Genomic DNA, 20,061 nt, shown 5'->3' with positions numbered 1-20,061 from the left:
AATTGATTTATGTATACATGCAATTAAACATTACAGTATTGTTTCAAACAACGAGTACCCCTGAACCTATTTTAACTCAGTTTTATTAGCAAATTGCTTTAAGCAATGAACCTAGTCACTGCAAAGTTTAACATAAATCTGGGGATAAAGTATGAATAATTTAATTTAATTCCAATAGATTAATCCACAATGAGCCATTGAGAGGTGATGGTGGTGAAGAAAAACTCCCTGAAACAACCATGAAGAAGAATTGTTGATAATAATTAAACTCAATAGAGAAGTCATCCTCATCTGGGCAATAACGGATATAACACTGATATTTAATTAGTCAAGTGTCTTTTTATTAACTACAATTTATTTATTTAGTATTTTATTTACTCTTCTCTAACTGCATACTATAAAGTCAGAGAGTCACAAGGGTGCTAAGTGTGTTTAAAGAAACCCAAGTATGAGCGTCATTAAACTTCTAACTTTAACTTATTAACTGGTCAGATCTGAGAGTAAACTGTTCCTGTACCTGAAGTAAATAGAAATAATGAGTCGACTCTTAATAAATAGATTACATAACTGTTCTTCTGTTATTTTAAAATAAGCCTTAAAATATAGTTAGAAGAAACCTGCTTATTCAGCAACACCCATTAATGAGGCCAAGCAAAACAACACATTCCTAATACCTTTTTATTGACTTTTTCATCCACATTTTGCATTGTTTTTACTTTTCTGTGTTGTTTACTGTATGTGATCCTTAAGATATTTAATGATTCTTGTGTATTAAGTAAATGTATAGATTTAAGTATATTTGTGTATTTCTTGTGTAACAGAGACACCACGCCCAGTACTGAGTGTATCTCCACAGAGCTGGGTGACTGAAGGAGACTCAGTGACTCTAAACTGTAATGTTACAAACTCCTCTACAAACTGGACATTCAGGTGGTACAGAGAGGGTCCCAACAGAGAGAATAATGAAAACACCACATATAAAGACAGCAGTAGAGGATCTCGAGCCTCCTACACTCTCAGTCCTGCAGCTCTTAATCACACAGGAGTTTATACGTGCAGTGCAGAGAGACACGGACAGATGGTTCAGAGCAAGTCACAGCCACTATGGATCACTGGTGAGGAAAAATGACAACACACTTGTATTGAAGTGTTGGATATAGATGTGTAAATTAAATCAAACAGCATTGATTTAACATATTCAGAATCTTATCTGTGTCTGATGTTTGGTGTTATGGCAGTTGAATAGCCATAAGCACTGGTAGAGGATTATTCTCATTCACATAGCACTGTTTAAAACCCTCAGGGGTCGGCCGTACCACCGGCGGGTTCACTTCCACTGTTTTCAAATAACCCTAAAAAGAACTTAAAATGCTTCATCATATTTTATCGTATTCATAAGTGTAGTACATTATTAAATCTGTAAAGGGTTTACTTTTATAGATGTACACTCACAACATCCACAAAACCGTGTTCTTTTGTAAAATAAAGAAAAAAAACAGTGTGCGCTTTCAGCCATTTCAGTCTCCCCCAATATCTGTCTGAAACTTATCTTTATTAAATATATCTACAGGAAGCTTAAATAGTCTCTTTCTAAATGAAGTTAAATTAATAATAAATATTCTCAGTTCATGTAATCTGTATGAATCCAAGGAGAGGTACAGTCTTTCTGTCTCACTTCATTATCTGATCAGGACCCGGATCAGGACACGCCCACACGCCATTCACAGTGTAACAGTCTGGGTAATTCACATACAAGGCCACGCCCCCAACAGGTCTGGGTAATCTACATACAAGGCCACGCCCACAACACGCAAGCACACACAGATACACACTCAGGTGAGTTTCCTGCGCGTGTAGAAGATGTCACATGCTGTACAGGTTTCTAAAGCTCTACAGAATGTTCTGGACAGTGGGAGGAGTTTATCTGAAGCACCTTTAAGCACAGGAGGAGAATCCAGCAAGCTGTTACATGGGTAAGGTATTAAGTCTTATATAATCCTTACTTTTACAATATAAAACTAAAATTATTTTATCTTTTGCCAGTTTATGTAAAACACTGTCATTTAATGTCACTTACATAGTTTAGGTTAGCATGTAGATAACACTGCTAATTGTGCTAACATACTGCCTTATGTACTGTAGCTTAGCACAAACAGGTTAGCTCCTGGTGGCTAAGCTAATGCCTTATGTAGCGTACAGATGTTGATGGATATTAGTTGTGGTGTAAATGTTTCTAGTGCATTTTACCCCATTTTGGATAGCTTTAGCTTATGCTAGCTATTTGGTTTAGTTTTTGGTTACCTAATGACACTGTTATGTGTAATGTTATTTAGCACAAACACTTCAGCTCCAGGTGGCTAATTCCTTACTTTCAGATTTTCATATTATTTACAGGTGAAAAAAGTTGTTGTACAACATTACAAAAGTTTGTGTTGTATTTATGCATGGTCACTAGTGATTGATGATGATGTGCAGTAGTTTATTTTATTATGTTATCATGCTCACATTTTTTCTTCTTTTTTTATAAACAGTATATCACAGTGAAAATGATCAGCCATCTGTTTAATAGAAGGCAAATGGAGACAAGCCGGTGAGATACAGACCAAGCTCATCACTATTTTATGGAAAACATGACGGATGATGTCACTCTGTGATTCCCGCCCTGATGGGAACCTGGACCACAACTAGGGTCTGGATTCAAAATGGATCTCTTGTATTTTTAAAGTGAACAGATTGTATAACACAAGTATCTGTCTGTACCAGTGACTGTGTACAACCAGCACATGGACTGATCTCGGGTGACAGGAGTGTTGTTACTTCTAGTCACAGCGTCTGTGTGTATTGTAAAGCAGTGTATGGTAAGCAGCAAAAAACATCATGGAAATGTCAAGTATGCATTTTTTTTCAAAGGAGGCACAGAGATGTATGACAGTACAGTAGATAGGGTGTAAGAGTGGGCTTTTACAAACCCAACACCATTTTTCATCATGCACTGTTCCCATTCGCACTGTTTTACCCTGAATGTGTGTTTTTGTACACACATATTTATGCCATAAATGTGCCTTCTGTGTATAAGATCATCTGTGTCCCGCTTTACTCAATCCTGGGCAAATTCATTGTCTGTAAGTATGTTATGTATAGGGTGTAAGAGTGAGTTATTTTATGAGTCATCTTAGACTATGTTATAAATAAACTACCAAAAAAAAAAATTTTTCTTTTGTCCTTAAATTATTTTCTTGAAGCACTTTCCTGTGTCCCATACTTGACTGAAAGGCTCATTATGCAGCTCATTATGTGGGTTTTTGTCTGCTCTTGTGGGTACAGCATTTTTCATGATCATTCACACCTCATCACATGAGCCAACGGGATGATTATCATATCATTTTGCAGCAAAAACTCCAGACTACATGATCACAAATGTCTCATACACAAATGTTTTGAATGTGTTTTGTGGTCTTCTTTCAGTGACCTATTTTTTGTTGTTTTTAATAATCATAGTACATAACTGTTATTTTATCCAAAATATAAACTTCACATGCTGCTCACATATCCAGTTTGTGCTGAATACAGTGGAATTAGGCTTTAGCCATTTATATGTTCATAAGTAACTGAAAAATACACAAATGTCAAGACATGTAAGAACTTCTTTAGGGGCCCAAAACACATTCAGACTTCTAAGGGTATTAATTAAATGAGGTTTAAATGTGTTCAATGCAAGGTATGCCAAAAAACAATGCAATAATAATAACATGAATTATAATGTTGTTTGTTTAAGGTGAATCTCCTCCAGTCTCTCTGATTATCAATCCCAGCAGAACTCAACACTTTGCTCGTGACTCTCTCTCACTGAGCTGTGAGGACCAGAGAGAATCTACTGGATGGTCAGTGAGACGATACACAGACAGCGGAGGAGTTACAGGTTGTTCATGGTGGGGATCAGTTACAGAATCTACATGTAAAATCAGCTCCCTCTCCACATCCCACACTGGAGTTTACTGGTGTGTGTCTGAATCTGGAGAAAACAGTAATCCTCTCAACATCACAGTGCATGGTGAGTCTTTATGTAGTGTGTTTACTGTTAAACAAGGAAGGAAATGATTGATACAGAATTTTCAGAGTTTCCAACTGGGAGAACTTTTCACCAAGAGACACTTAACTGGTTTATCTCAGTAATGTTCTGAAATAATTATAATATTACTTAAAGGCAGCACCCAAATGTCACAGTTTTGTTTCTCTCATGTGTTGAATCAGTAACAGTAAAGGAAGTAAAACACTGAATCAGGCTGTAATGCAGCTGATTAACAGATTTACTCCTTGGTGGCGTTTGTTAACGGAGTTGTAATGTTGGCAGGAAAACCTGGTGGTATCAGTCAATGTTGGTTTTACTGTGATGACAACACCGACCTTCTGCACTTGGTGGGTGACAAAATGACAGGCATTACATCACCAACTCAAAATGAATAATTTAGATTCTCATGGGAGATGTATCAGGGTAAAAGGACAATTTTTATTTAGGAAATGTAACAAAGTACAAATAGAATTTGTTCAGCCTTTTAAAGTTCAGCCTTTATTCATCACATATTTATTACTGGACAGTAAATTTCTTCATTCTTCACATATCCCAGCTTGGTTAGGAGTTTGGGGTCAAAGCACATATCTGTAAGTCATTTTTATATTTAAATTTTTGGCAACTTTTATTTTTTATTCCAGTACATTTCATAAATAAAATAGTCAACAGGTGGCGAAATTCCCTCTTGAAGTACTACACACCACTGGGGTTAGGTAATGCAGGCATATGAAATGTAGTATAATATAAAGTTGAGATATTTACTGTATGATGTAGCAGAATAAACATTCAATCTAATACATCTATTTAAGTAAAGTACAGGTACATTAAATATGTGCTTAAATACAGTAGATTTCAGATACTTTAAGACTTTTACTTATTTAATATTTTTAAAAGTATCTTTAAATTTTTACTTTTTATTTCTTAAGATATACTTAAGTATAATTTTAAGTACTTTATACCAGTCGTGTGATGCACCAGTCCAGTAAAAGGATTCGTCCACTGCATCAAAATCTGATGGACTATTTTAGTTTAATTTTAGCAATCCTGATTTATGCATCTGTCATGGAGTTGCCATCCTGTTTTTGCTTTTACTCTAACTTTTGTGTTTTGGGACTTTTATGTTGAAATTTGTTTCCAGACTCCAGTTCCCAGTATCCATTACAGCTGACCTGTTACTCACGTAATGTTAATTGTATTCACCATCTTGTTTAGTTTGATTCATCAGTTTGTGTGATTGTCTGTGGTTCAGTTGGTCTTATATTTGTTGTCGTACCTGTTACTGTTTCCTAATATTTTAGTTTTTTGTCTGTTTTCTTCTCCCACCATTAGCATGAGCATTAGCATTGTTTTTTAGTTTTAGTCTGTCTGTGTCTCCCCGTCTCTACGTCTAGACGCTGCTCACTGAGTCTGTACTTCGTCAGGGTGTTTCTACGCTTTGGGTCCGTCACCGTGCTCAGATAGTCTGCCATGCTGTAGTGTGTGTTTAGGCCCAGATAACACTGTGTCTTACTCGGCAGTTTAGTTTGTGTTTCTCAACAGTCAGAATAGTTACTTTTTAGTGTTTGTTTATTTGTCTTTGCAATTTTTCTTTTTTTTTTATCCTGATCTGATCCTATTATGTCAGTGTGTGACGGAGTTGTGTTAGTTTATGGTTGTTGCATTGTGGGGCAGTGACTCAGGACCAGTTGGATGAGCAGACTGATGGTCTCTGTACTGCCAAGCTTTATAATGGTGTGAGTGTGACTCCCTACGGTGTTTCTGGACTTTTATTGCTGTTTTTTTGTATTTTATCAGTAACAGATATCGGACTAATTCTGCCCTGCATGCATTATTTGTGTTGTTTCTGTATATCTTTAAAATAATTTAGCAGAACTCTGCATTCAGGATCTCAATTGCATGTTTGTCACATTTTTTAAATTGCTGGTGTAATTGATGGGTTCAATTACTGACTCAAATATTTTGAGTGAAATTCTAATTGGAATTTCTACAAATGTTTTTCTTTTAATGGCATATAATTCTCTGAAGGCTTTTTTCTCTCAGTTCATTTACTGCGAGGTTGAAGTTTCCTGTGAAGCTTATAGTTAGTCCTCAGTAGGTATAGTTTTTAGAATATTTAATCTCATGTGTCGAGTTTAAATAAATGTTTTGTTCTCTGAGAACAATTTTATTCTAGCTGAGGTTGAGCATCAATATATATAATATATATAATATTAAATAATGTTGGGCTTAAACTGCAGCCCTGTCTCACTCCGCGCTCCTGAGATACGAAACGTGTTTGTTTGTTGCCAATTTTTATTCCGCACTTGTTTCTGGTGAACATGGATTTAATGAGCTCATATGATTTACCCCCTACACCACTCTATAGAACAGACCTTGGTGTCAACTGGAGTCAAAAACCTTTATAAAGTAAATAAAGCAAATATTTTAGAGCTATTTTAAATAACAGATTTTTTTCGGTGAGGGTGTGTAGGGTGTAAATGTGATTAGCTGTGCAGTAGTTTGGCAGAAATCTGACTTTTACTTATTGACATTGTGCTCAATAAGGAAGTTTAGGAGTCGTGCATTGATGATGCTGCACATGATCTCTCCCAGGTTACTGTTCACACAAATGTCTCTGTAATTATTGGGGTCAAATTTATCTCCACTTTTATGGATTGGTGTCATTAGACCTTAATTCCAGATTTCAGGGAAGAAACCTACACTCAGAAACAAAGGTTTAAAACGGCTGATTGGAATTTAGATCTGGTGTGTTTGATCATTTTATTTAGGATCCCGTCAGATCCTGAGGATTTCTGTGCTTTCAGTTTGTTATTTTTTGTCTTTAAGTTCCTGCTCAGTAATCAGAGAGTCTAAGGGGTTTTGGTTGTCTTTGATAGACAGTTCCAGTTCTTCCAGCTTTCTCTTGATGTGATTTTTTTAATGTGAGTTTGTGTCTGTTTTATAGTGTTTGGAAATGTGTTGTCCAGATATCCCTGTTTTAAATGGTCAGTTCTTCATACTCTCTTTTTTACGTTTGTTCCAATTATCCCAGAATTGATGTGTGTTTAGTGACTCCTCGATAAGTGTGAGCTGTTTCTGTGTGTATTGTGCTTTTTTGGTTCTGAGTGTATGTTTATATTGTTTTAAGTGTTTTACAGTAAAAAGGTGTATGTTAGTGTCATTGGGGTCTCTATGTTTCTGATTTGATCATTTCCTGAGTTCTTTTCTTAAATTTAATGATCTTTGTCAAACCATCCGTTATTTTTCTTTTAAATAAGTTTTGATGCAGCTCTGTTTTTAGTTTAGATTGTGTTTATATTCTGAACTGCCTGATTGTCTCCTTCTTTACTGCGGTTGTTTGTGTCTCCAGAAAGTCTAGGAGTGTTTAAATTTCATGACTTGATGACTTTCTGTAACTTTTCTGTGCTGTTTTCAGCCCATCTGTAGGATTTGTGGATGTGGTACAGCAGTGGTACAGTGGACTGTGTGTGTGTGTAGTGTGTGTGTGTGTAGTGTGTGTGTGTGTAGTGTGTGTGTGTGTAGTGTGTGTGTGTGTAGTGTGTGTGTGTGTAGTGTGTGTGTGTGTAGTGTGTGTGTGTGTGTAGTGTGTGTGTGTGTGTAGTGTGTGTGTGTGTGTAGTGTGTGTGTGTGTGTAGTGTGTGTGTGTGTAGTGTGTGTGTGTGTAGTGTGTGTGTGTGTAGTGTGTGTGTGTGTAGTGTGGTTAGAACACAGTGCTTTACCCGTGAATGCACTGAGAGATAAAGGGTCTAAATCAGTGATCATGTAGTCGACTGTACTGATCCCAAGAGGTGAACAAAATGTGTCTCTTCCTAAAGAGTCCCCTCGTGTCCTACAGACGATGTACAGACCCAGACTTCGACAGAGCTGCAGGGGGTCTTTACCGTTCTTGTTTAGTGTTTTCTCAGTTAGTTGTGGGTTGAGGGGTGGAGATTAATAAATATCATGTTGTTTAATGAACTGGTTGTGTGTGTGTGTGTGTGTGTGTGTCTTCAGAGTAGCTTAGTGACTCTGAGGGAGGGATGTATATGACACAGAGGTTCAGATGTTTTTGTGAGAACAATATTTTCTTATTATAAGCCAAATGTGGTATTTTGTGATTTTTAGTGTCTGTTATATTGTGTAGCTGTGATTGGTACCAGATGATGAGACCTCCTGAATCCCTGCCCTGGGACTATGATTTCCCTAAAGTCCTGGAGGCAGTGAGTGACCGTGTCAGCCTTACACCCTGTCTCCTGTAGGATGATGATGTCACGGTTTCTGATTGGTTTATGGAAGTCAGTCTTTAAGCTTTTTATTCCAAATGCTGCTGATCTCTGGATATTCCACATGGTGATACTAAGTGAGGTCATGTTGTGTTTTATGTTTAAAAAAAGAGATAATCAAGAAAATAAGCATGTGTCCTTATAATACATCAGATTTTACAAGATTGAGTCTTTTACTTGTGTTTAATTTTTTCATTTTATTTATGAATGTTGTATTATTTTTTAGTTATAAAAGTCTTGTGCAGGTGTTGTGATGAGTGTTTGGTTTACAAGAGGTGTTTCATAGATGTTTTATCTTGTGTTTATCTCAGTTATTTATGTGAGTCTACTGCAGATGTATTGTAGTAATTGTTTGATCTCACCCATCTCAGTGTTGTGTTGTGGTCCTCTGAGGACATCAGTGTAGCTGTGTTGTGTCTCTGTGGTTCAGGCAGGACAGTGATGATAATGTAGTTAGCATGATAAAAAAATAAAGGGTGAAAAGAACAATAAATAATATTGTGACATTTGTGTGTTGGTGTTCAGTGCTTGTGTAGTGTGACTTGATACTGAACTGTAGTGCACATGATACAACAACGAGAGAGAGAGAGAGATTTATTTTTATTCAGAAATCTTCACAGCTGTGGTTGGGGTGAGACAGTTTATTTTCCTTAAACACAACCTCACCCACCCCAGAGAACCCGATCTCACACAGAAGTGAGGATCCAGATTTACTAGTGTTAACTGATATAGGTGAGGATACTGATGTCTGCTCCAGTAATCAAGTCTATCTCCAGTTCTTACAATGTTTATCTCAGACAAATAACTAACAGTCCACTTAATGTAACTTCAACTGTACAATAACTCTTTCTGGCACAACAAACACTTCAGTGTTGATTAAATAAACATGTAACAAGAACGAGAAAGCAAATAGAATTTATCATAAATTTTATATTATTAAAACCACACAGGATAATAAGTTAATAGCTTATTTAAAACATATAAGGCTTTGGTTATCACTGGTTTTAAATTATATATTATTAAACTATATTAACATATGAATTAATTATTATTTTACAGAACACAAAATAAGGACATTTATTTTAAATCATTGTCTCTACGTCTATAAATAAATATTGAGGTTGTAATCCTTTGTGCTGTACATGTTATGTTTTGTGATCCAGATCGTAATGTGATCCTGGAGGGTCCTGTCCATCCTGTGACTGAGGGACATCCTCTGACTCTACGCTGTTTAGATCGCAACACAAATCCCTCAAACCCCCGAGTTGATTTCTATAAAGATGGATCAGTTCTCCAGACACAGACTACAGGAGAGATGATCATCCATAAGGTCTCAAAGTTAGATGAAGGTTTCTATCACTGTAAATACACAGGGAGAGAAGAGTCAGAGAAAAGCTGGGTCTCAGTCAGAGGTGAGAAATCAGGTAAATATTTATTTAAAATAAACTATGATTTAATGTTTTACACACAGTGTCTTTACATAACATAATCTATAGTGCTTACATGTGCTGATGTAAATGTGATTATATAATGATAAAATATGAAGTGTGTTCACATGCTCTCTGGTGTCGGTGTGTATTACTGAAAATAAATCCATTTGTGTTGGCAGATTAATCTACAACATAGACACAGTTTAGCTTTATGAAACTGTATGATTATTGTATTTTGTGTTTAGTCCATCATATGTAAAAGCTTCATGCTGATCAGTAGTGTAGTGACGGCCTCTCCGTATCTGCTTCTGATCATCATTCTTCAGGTCAAATGTTACACAGCTGGAATAGTTACAGTGTCAGTCGGAGCATCTAAAACAAATGGTCAATTAAGTTTCCAGCAGAGTCTATTAAGGCTGTAACAAGAACTTTTTCCCAAATCGTCATTTGTCAGGCAGCGTGATGTTATGGTGCTTTTGGTAAAAGAGTTTACAGTGAATTGGGCTACACAGTGCTGGGAGACATCAGGGTTAAAGCAGAGCTGTCTGGTGCAGGAACACAGATGATAAAGATTCTCCACGTTCCATCTTGATTTGAGCTTGTTACATTTATTTACTACTTACTGTTTAGTTACAGACCTCGGAGTAGAGAATTTGTGTCAGTTATTGTGGTTTTGCTTCTTTTTGTTCTTTTTTTATCTATGTATATTTATAAAATCAGATGTGATGAAGAGGATGAGAAAGAGGAGGCGTGAATGAGTGATAACTGATTTAATACTATGGTGGATAAACAGATCTTTTTTGGTACTTAATGTTTTCCCCATGTGGTACTTATTGTTATCTAATCTGAAAATCATCTTCTTCACATTTGAGCATTATGATCATATTAAAGCCAGAGTGAGTGCAGTAGAGAGTGTTGGAGACTAAATGTGTTCAGTAGAGATGAGAAGTGGAGCAGGGTGTCTGTCTGATGATTAACCTCCAGTCATTATGGTCTTATTTACACTTCATTAATACACTGTTTTAAATTAAATTACTAGGACTGGGGCTACCTGAAGAATTATTAGTGTTTTTATAATAAGGGACTGATGATGATGTAAATACTCAATAAATGGTAATTATTCTTTATTCTGCTTTTAGTTCACTACAAATGTAACCATTATTTGTTTAGTCTCAAATGTTTAAAACAACTGAGACTAAAACAACATAGATAAAACAGATAAAATAACTGCATCAATGTGTATTATAATGTTCTGTACTGTAACTACTGTCTTATAACAGAGTAATAACCAAAGCACCCAAAACCTCCGCCAGTCTTTATCCTGTGTGTTCTGGGGTTGTTTATGTTGACACGAGTGTTTGGTTGTAGTTTGTTCACATTTCATTATCATTCCATGGCATGTTTAGCGTTCGGTTAGTGTCATTGTTTAAGCTTTAGCTTGTCTTGTGTTTATTGTCTCACATCTGTGTGGTTTAATGTTTTTCATGATTGAATCTACATCTGCACGACACCTTAATTCATGACACATTACAGGTAATCGACACCAAAAAACATATTATTGACAAGCTGGTGTTTATAGTATTTAAACTTTTATTTAATCCAATAATTTCTAATAAATTAATGTGTGTAACTGATTAGATGAAGTTTATATGTAGACTACAGCACAGCTCTTACATTTCTAGTTGTGTCTCCTGTGAGTGTGAGAGTGACTATTACCTGACAGATATTCCTTCAGTTTATTTAATGTTACTGTATGTTGCTCTGCAGCCTCCCTAATACATTTTTATTATTATTATTATTATTATTATTATTATTATTATTATTATTATTATTATTATTTGTCTCTCTTTATCCTTCTGGAACATCACGGTCATTCTCCATTTTCTCTGGTTGGGGACGGCGTTTTTTTTAAAGTGTTACATGGTAAGTATAATGTTTTTCAAACTCTTTTTATGCTCCTTGCAGTCCAGTGCATTTACTTCATAGTTTTTCTCTTAGTTTTTTCGTCCTTTACACATAAATTATAGATCTGTTTATATTTTTAGCACGTCTATCACTCAGGTCAGACCTGCTCTCCTTTCCATAAATGCTGCTGAAAGTTGAAGGGTTTAAATTCATGTCTGAATAAACTCATTGTATAAAAAGTGCTCCAGAATTCATAATAAATCAGTCCTAGGAACTTTTTATGGGTCTCTTTTACCTAAAAACACGTTGAATGGGGAAGCACAAGATTACAAGGTACTGATATAAGAGTAGCTGTTTTATTAGACTCCAGGTCAAGACCTTGTGATATCCATGGACAACAACCAAATCACTCCCTCAACCACTGCCCGCAATCTTGGGGTAACCGTGGACAATCATTTGTCATTTTCCCCACACATCGGTAACCTTACTCGCTCTTGTCGATTTCTTCTTTACAATATCAGAAGAATTCGCCCATTTCTTTCTTCACAGGCTACTCAGGTGCTTGTTCAGTCCCTTGTTATTTCAAGACTGGACTACTGCAACTCACTCCTGGCAGGCCTGCCTCTGTCTACGATTCGTCCTCTGCAACTGATCCAGAATGCAGTAGCACGACTCGTTTTTAACCTTCCTAAGTTCTCCCACACCACCCCACTCCTCCGCTCCCTGCACTGGCTTCCTGTAGCTGCCCGCATCAAATTCAAAACACTGATGCTTGCCTACAAAGCTAAAAATGGCCCAGCACCGACTTACCTCTCTGCGCTAATTACACCACGCACTGCACCACGTTCCCTCCGATCCTCCAGCACTGCTCGCCTCATCCCACCATCTCTCAGGGATCGAGGGCGGCATTCATCCAGGCTCTTTTCTGTTCTGGCACCTAGGTGGTGGAATGAACTTCCTCTAGATGTCCGTACATCAGATACTTTGACTATCTTTAAACGACGACTCAAGACTCATCTGTTTCTCCAGTACTTGGACTAAACCCCCCCCCAAAAAAAACAGAAAAAACTTCAGATGTGTTGGACTAATGGTACTTAGTTATTAACCTAGTTAACCCAGTGTAAGTATGTATCCAATGTTGTAAACATTAAAGCACTTTTTGTAAGTCGCTCTGGATAATAGCATCTGCCAAATGCCTAAATGTAAATGTAAATGTAGACCAGACCCCAATCCATTACAGTTCCTGATCAGAGAGAGCACAAGCTAACACATGCTTCCTCCAAGGCACCTGAAGACATCAACCACATCTTTCTGAGTTGCTGCTCATGACCTGTGAGGAAGCGGCATCACACTTAGAGAAAAGCACCGTCTTTCTCTTTTCATGTTTGTGAGCTCACAGATATCCATGACTGTCTAGTGTCACTATGATGTGGTGATGTGGGAGTGTAAGTTTGTGACACAGGAGAGATCACAGACAATCTGCTGTCTAGGCTCCTAGATATACTGTAGATGGCTGTAGCATCTCTAGGGAATTGAACACATGATCTCTGGATGACAGATGAAATACATTCCTGCTGTGCCACTTGGAAGCGTACTTTAACAAGAAATAACAACAATAATAATAATAATAATAATAATAATAATAAAATAATAATAATAATGCTGTGGCAGTGCCTTTTTTGCTCATTATATTAAATTTTTTGAAAATCTGTCCCCACTATCTAACACGATTCTGTGTGTGTTCCTGGTGTGGACTCCATGTGTGGCAGCGCTGAACTCAAATTACTAGATTTATGTAGCCACCATTTATAGATCGTCAGAATGTTAAAACACAAAACAGAAAGTACCCTGTCTGATAAAAACTAGTGATGAAGGGTTGTGTCACACTTAAGTGTCAAAATGTTCCTTTTATTCAGTAATGATCATTTGCTAAATATTCATAGGAATGACTGCAGTGAGCTCCGAGCTGGAATCATGAATTGTACATCCTTCTTTAAACTCTTTTTAAATCTTTTACTGTGGCTATGTTTTTTGCTTCAAGTCTTCTATAAATATCAAGTGGTTTTATGGTTTTATTCATACGAAATGTAAGTCCTGGTTTAACATAAACCAACTCCCCGCCACCATATTATTACACTTGTAATTAATTAAATAATTACTTCCCTAAAGTATTAAAGAAATAAAAATATATAGTTAGTTAAAGAAGAGATCAAATTAAAATAATCAATCAACCATTCAATAAATTAATGAATCAGTTAACTAACTCATTAATTAAATATCTTATTTTCCTATAATGATTTAACAAGTTGTTCATTGTACACAAAAAAACTAGCTTTGTGGACATACAGTAACTAAACATGAGAACCAGACAATAGTGCATTCTGAGGCAACGTGACCAACAACAACATAGAAACATCTCAGCTCACTAAAACTTTCTTCTGCTTATAAAACCCTTATGCATCCTAAACGGAGAAATAATAATAATAATAATAATAATAATAACTAGTAGTAGTAGTAGTGTTAAGAGGCTTAACCACACAAATAGGTTTTCAGACTAGACGTTACAGACTGTCACACTGTAGACTAAACACTAATAAGAAGGCTGGATAAATAAATAAACTGTGCAGAAGAAATCTCGGTCCGTGCTGTTACACTGACTGTATCAGGTGAGTCTGAGACAACATCTGGATTTTATAGTTTTAAATTTACAGTATAATTGTGCTGTAAAAAAACTTATTCAACTTAAATTGAGGGAAAAACATTGGAAAATTAGTTCTAAATATACATTAGCTCAATACAGTCAATACAAGTTAAAGGTCATTTTGTTTGTTTGTTTCTTAGTAATTCATAGTAATATAAATAATGTATTAATAGAAAATAATTTAAATTTGGGCAACTTGGGATCAAATTCCTGTTGGCTTTATGTAGTCAGTCAGTCCCTAGTGGATGGTGGGATCGAGGGGAGGTGAAGTGGACATGTCTCAGTGCTCAGGGCTGTGATGGTTATCAGTTTCTTTACACACTCTCCTCATTGCTCCAGGCTCAGGTGTGATATACAGCCTAGTGGATACATGTGATCCTGTATATTTAACAAAAACAATTCACCCAGTGATGAGAATCAACACATTGTTAATACATCATCTGTTGACTTGGTGTAATTAGTTTTACATCCATATTCAGTATTTGCTTCTATATTGTGTATAAAGTAAAAACCTATAATTTAGTTTTCCCTGTGTAACAGAGACACCACGTCCAGTACTGAGTGTATCTACACAGAGCTGGGTGACTGAAGGAGACTCAGTGACTGAATCTGGAAAAAACAGTAATCCTGCCGATGTCACAGTGCATGGTGAGTCTAAATGGAGTGGGTTTACTGTTAAAGGAAAAGGAAAATGGTTTAATACATAGTATGCAGAACACTGAATCTCCAACTGATAGAACTGTTTAATAAGAGACACTTAACCTGATTTATCTCAGTAATGATCTGAAAGTCCTGTAATTGTAATATTATCTGAAGACAGCATCATAAAGGCATAGGTGAGATTCTCTCATGAGCTGAATCAGCTACAGTCGGCTGTAAGTCCTAGTAAAGGCTAGTTTTACTCTCCTTATCTAAAGAATATTATCTCATTCAACACCACTAAACACAGTAACATTAATGAGTTTCACAGTGAAATCTAACAGTAGTGGAAATTCTCTGTTCTAGCACTTAAACCTCTAAGCTGCTTCTATAAAGATGGTTCAGTCATTCATTTGTGTTTAATGACACTGTGTATATGTACAGTGTGCACAAGCATCAATTCTGCTCTTTCTTTTCTTAGGCTCAAGTTCTAAACCCAGTACTTCCACAGTAACAGTGGCTGCAGGACTGGCTGTGGCCGTTTTGTTCATCATTTTATTCGTCTTAATAATTCTCCTGTGGTGCCGGAAAAAAAAGAAAGGTTTAACTAAATTTATACAACAGCAATAAAAAAAAAAAAAGATAAAACCTGTTTCTGTTACTGTTTACACCCTGTTCATCTGTAGAATCTCTCACCCTCTATAGAAAAGCAGCAGAAAACCAATCAGACATCAGAGCAGAATCAGAGACGGTCAGGAGCTGAAGACTCTCAGTCAGGACACACCCCACCTCAGGCTGGTCAGACTCTGTCTCAATCATTTTACACCAATTTACATTTGTTAACAAAAACCTTCCTTGTTTTCTGTAGGAAGTGCTAACACTTAGCCACGGCGAATCACACAAATTAACAATACAAATTGAACAACTGACTTTATGTGTGATATAGTGTTGTGATTAACACACTGCACTGTTTATGTACTTCACTGTGTTCAGGTGAAGATGCAGCCGAGAGCGGAGAAGTTACTTACGCACAAGTCACAAAGAATAAGAAGACAAATGGGAAGAAGGGTGGAGTATTTTAATGCTTTAACAATTTATACAAACAACAAGTGGGGCAGCATCTAATATTTATTAGACTGATAGTCTCTGTCCTGAAATGATGCTACATGCTGAACGATAAAGAAATGACTCTTATTATAATAATGTGAATGAACCTTCAACAGTCCAGTGGTAGAAGTGATGTTGTAATGACTAGTGTATACGTGGTATACTGGTGATCAGTGTGATGTTTTTGTTTTCTGCTACTGCAGATGTTGATGCTGAACCCAGTGGTAGTGATGTGACTTATGTTGAACTTGAAATGAAACAGAAGAAAACAGCTATAAAGAAAACAGGTAAAAACAATCATGACATAATGTGTGTAGATGGATTCAATATTTATGGATATTAATTCAATATTTATTTTTTCTAACTAGAAAAATCCGGTGTGGATGCTGATACTGTATATTCAGAGGTGAAGCTAAACACTGAGGTAAGACTGATGACGACAGCTTGTTATGAAACTAAAAACCCCAAACTAACACCACAATGTAAAAATGTGTATTGGATAGAGTTGGAGAATTGACAGGTATAAAGTTTAGTACACAAAGTCCCACCTTCCAGAATCTTAGTCTGATTTCTAGCTAAAAACACTTTCCATCACCTCATTTTTTTTTTGTCTGTTAGACAAACTTATTTATGAATATTGGTAGAAACTATGTATTGATCAGTTGATTCAAAAGTTCATTTGGTTGTAACATTAATGTCAGGAAATAAAGGACTTGCAGTGTTTATGCGTCATTGACGGATAAGACTTTTTAATAGGCCAATTTTAAAATACCAAAAATATGGATATGTTTGGCCATTTTCTAAACATTTGGAATGTAGTGTACACATGCCTCTATAAAGAAAAGTAAAAAAAAAATTCTAAAGTCATTTTAGTGTTTTTACACTTAAGTTAATAAAACATAGCCTTAAAAAAGTCATCTGGGGCGACCGTAATATATCTCAGAATTTACATTTTTATGTATCATTAAGACTAGTTGAACTCATATCAGTAAGTAGATAAACTGATGAAGAAAGATAAACTTTAGTGCCCTTTTATTTTATGAAAACCATTATTTCACAAGTTTATTCTATAATATCAGAGTCTCCTTCATTATCCAGTTAAAATAAATGTTTATCCCTATAAAAGGAATGGAAAATGGCTGAATTTAGAAAAAAAAAGATAAAATATACAAATAATTATACTTAAACAATTAACTCTATGTATATAATTGATGTATGGAATATGAAAACTACAAATATAGGACATATATCTATCATTTAAAACACTCAGCAGTGGTCGCCCCACATGATACTCGGTCGCCCCATATGATGTTTTCAAGTTTACTCAAGTATAACAGGCTAACGGTTAGCCTCAGAAACCAAACTAGCTTCTTAGTGACAAAGCACTATCAAATTTATCATTAAAATATAGATTTGTGGAAAAAAATTATAATTCACAGTTTTGGGGTGGTCGCCCCACATGGTCGCCCGTCACGTCATTGACACTTACACTGTTTTAACAATTATGCTTCATTGTGTTCCTTTGATATTTACATTATCTGTAACATTAAAAAATATTGAAATAATAAACCAGTTCAAACTTTGCTTCAAGTTCAAATGCGCGTTTAGATTTCTGAGCCTTGCAGCACAGAGTGTTTGGAATTATGTCTCTAATAATTAATATACGAGAGATAAAATGCAACTTCAGAAGTTATAAATGTATGACCTTCTTATAACAGAGCAGTTATAAAAGAAAATTTCATATTAGATCATGTTTCACATTTTGGTTAAATATTAGTAGCAAACTGATATTAAATCTTATATTACTGTGTAATTAAGCTTCACATCGCTTCCTAAGGTGTCAGATAACAACGTGTTAGTCAGAAGAAAGCCTAATCAGTAATTTCAGTATGATAATTAAAGCAAGGAGTTGGTTTAGTATGGAGGTGGGGCAAAGATATAATGATCCATGTTGCACACCTCATCCTTGATTACTGACCTGTACTTATGTGATTTCTTTCTCTCTGTGCAGTAATTCATATTTCTCTGTATGCTGATGGAGCCATGATTAACTGTAAAGTGCTGAAAGAGGACAACGCCACTTCACTGCTCTGCATAAAACAAAATCACTTTACTGAACGTAATCTTTTCCTGAGCTTTAGTGCTGTTTTTAATGATCTAGTGAATTCTTTTAAAAGTACTAGACTGGATTATTTCAGTCTGGTTGATTTGAACAGGATTGCTGTTCTGTTGTATTTTTAAGCAAACATTTAAACGTCCTTAGCACCAGCACATGACCTGCAATCTTATTCAGTCTAAATTGTCTGCCAATAAGTATTATTTTATTTATATGACATTTAAAGATCATATATTGCCTTGATCAGGTTGAAGGCCTTTGTGTTCATATCACAACATATTTTAAATTTATTTTTAAAAGTAGACATAACAAGGGTTATTTTTCTATATTTTCCGTTATTTTTATAATTGTAATGTCTTGTTGTATATCACACAATATGTATTTCTTTTAATTAATAATTTCTTAATAATTTTTATTTTAAATTAATGAATTTTTATACCTTTGTTAGAAATTTTTTTCAGTTTATACCTAATTAATAATTAGAAAATTATGTACTGTATTTTTTACAATATGTTTAAAAAAATTATTTTTCAATCATGCTATTAATTTTAATTGTGCTTATTTAATTCATTTATTATCTATGTATGATTAGTATGTAGCCTACAGGTTGCCTGTCAGACGTTAAAGTGCCAAAAAGTATCTTAACCTGCAAGTCTGCCAGTCACTCATAATAGATTATGATTTAGACTATAATTATAATATTGTGGCGTGGGCGGGGTTTCGGGTAATAACCATCATGCTTTGCGGGAGGGACTGTTATGTGTTCACCGTGTTGAGGAGAGGTGTTTGGTTTAGTGGCTTCAGCCAGGGTATGTGTGATATGTGTGATTCTCTTTTGAGCCGTCTCATGTGTTCGTGTTGTGAGATTGTGCTACATAATAAACTACTCCCAGCCATTTGCATTGGGCAGCAAATAAGCTCACTCGTCTCTCCACCATCCTTTCCGGCGTAAAAACGCTACAATATAAACTCTTTATGTGTTAAGTAAATCAAGTGTTAACACATCATAGCATTTGACCCTTTCTTTTTTAAATTAATTGTACAATATGTGTTGTTTGGGGCATCTGTTGGCCAGTTGTTTGAATTTAAAGATAATCCATTTAGCAGATAATGCATTGTTGAGATCCTCTGTCCAAAGGAGAAAACAAGTAATATTTGTCTGGTATAATATATTATAATGTTATTAAGAGATGTCATAGGAGGCTGAAATGTATATGAGACGGGGCCAAATTATACCCTTAACTAGATTTAAACCCAGAAAACCCAGAAGAGATGGGGATACTGTACTAGGGTTATTCTTTAAATGAGCAAATGATTATAGAGCTAGAGGGCTAAAATGGCTGCCATTTGGCTCTGACTTATACAGAGCTTAAAAAATGACAACCAATTAAAGTAAAAATCAAAGAAATGCACAACGTTTACTGTATGTTTCATCCCAGTCTGCTTCAAATGCGACTAACCAACTACGGGGGACACGAGGATCAACTCTGGAATCACTTTTTAATTCTTGTGCTTGACAGCTTTTGATAACCTTAATTGAAAAAACACAAAGAAAGAGGTGCATCACTACTTCTGATAAAATAAAATTTTAACAAATAAAACAACAGAATTATTTAAATAAACTCAACACATACTATTTCACGAACTGGGGTGCGTTTCCCAAAAGCATCGTTAGCCAACTATGGTCGCAAGTTCCATCGTTACCAACATAGTTCAACAATTCGGTGTTTCTCGAAACCATAGTTCAAACGAACATTTGCAAACAGCGTCGCAAACTTACGTGGTTGGAACTACAGCCTTCGACCTGTGGTTAGAAGCATAGTTCCCTGCCG

At 35.7% G+C, this 20,061-nt stretch overlaps 1 protein-coding gene and 1 long non-coding RNA gene across 2 annotated transcripts in view; both read left to right on the top strand.

Annotated features, from left to right (window-relative positions):
* Window positions 1-20,061, top strand: part of LOC128514393 (low affinity immunoglobulin gamma Fc region receptor II-like) — a 105,186-nt gene that overhangs the window by 15,978 nt on the left and 69,147 nt on the right. The window lies entirely within an intron of this gene.
* Window positions 14,215-19,122, top strand: LOC128524417 (uncharacterized). Its single transcript, XR_008360513.1, has 5 exons — window positions 14,215-15,015; window positions 15,488-15,607; window positions 15,712-16,074; window positions 16,317-16,537; window positions 18,125-19,122. It is a non-coding gene; the product is annotated as an uncharacterized LOC128524417 (long non-coding RNA).

This window comes from Clarias gariepinus, chromosome 1 (genome assembly GCF_024256425.1).
Source record: "Clarias gariepinus isolate MV-2021 ecotype Netherlands chromosome 1, CGAR_prim_01v2, whole genome shotgun sequence".
NCBI classification, from domain to species: Eukaryota; Metazoa; Chordata; class Actinopteri; order Siluriformes; family Clariidae; genus Clarias; species Clarias gariepinus.
Note: the sequence above shows the minus strand (reverse complement) of the source record. Positions and strands in the feature narration are given on the sequence as shown.